We start from the raw sequence: 730 nt of genomic DNA on the forward strand, positions 1-730 counted from the left end.
GTCAGAGAGGGGGGAATGCATTGCCACGAACTAACAGACAATGTTGCTTCTGGGTGGGAAGGAAATAGCCTTCCATTGTACTATATTCGCGATTTGCTTGTATATTTGCAAAATGTCATAACAACACAAATCTGGAGAAACCAAACATGGTGGTGCACGCCTGAGATCCCAGCACTAGGGAGGTGGAGCAGGAGAAACAGAAGTTTAAGAGCGCCTTGGCTACATAACAAGTTCGAGGACAGTTTGAGCTATGTGAGAGACTGCCTCACAAAAAAATCTGGGAGAAATCCCTTATAAAATAGCGCCTGGATGCTAAACATAAACTCGGCTTCTTTCTTTACCCCTTTCCCGGGTTGGACAAATCTTTGAGCGAGCGGGATGTAAACTCAGATGGATTTGAACAGGAAGAGCAACGGGTATCACTGGCCTGCATCAGCCACATATCTGGGGGCACCAGAAGATGACCAGAAGGGGCCACAGGGGCAGGTGGAGTGCTGGGTGCAAGGCTAGAGCTACACAGGAACTACTTAGCGCGTTTGCTTGGGGACTCCGAGGGAGGCCCTTGTCCTGGTTGGCAGCTCTTGACTAAACCTCCACTCCAGCCACCTCTTGTCTGGTCTGGGACTTAGTGGGTTCTGGGCGTCATCAACTACCGAGAACATCCGGACGTCCCTGAAAGCCAGCAGTTGAGTGTCACGCTGGCAGCTGCGGTGCGGCCGCGGGGTCCTCC

The sequence above is a fragment of the Microtus ochrogaster genome, chromosome X (genome assembly GCF_000317375.1).
Source record: "Microtus ochrogaster isolate Prairie Vole_2 chromosome X, MicOch1.0, whole genome shotgun sequence".
Lineage (NCBI taxonomy): Eukaryota > Metazoa > Chordata > Mammalia > Rodentia > Cricetidae > Microtus > Microtus ochrogaster.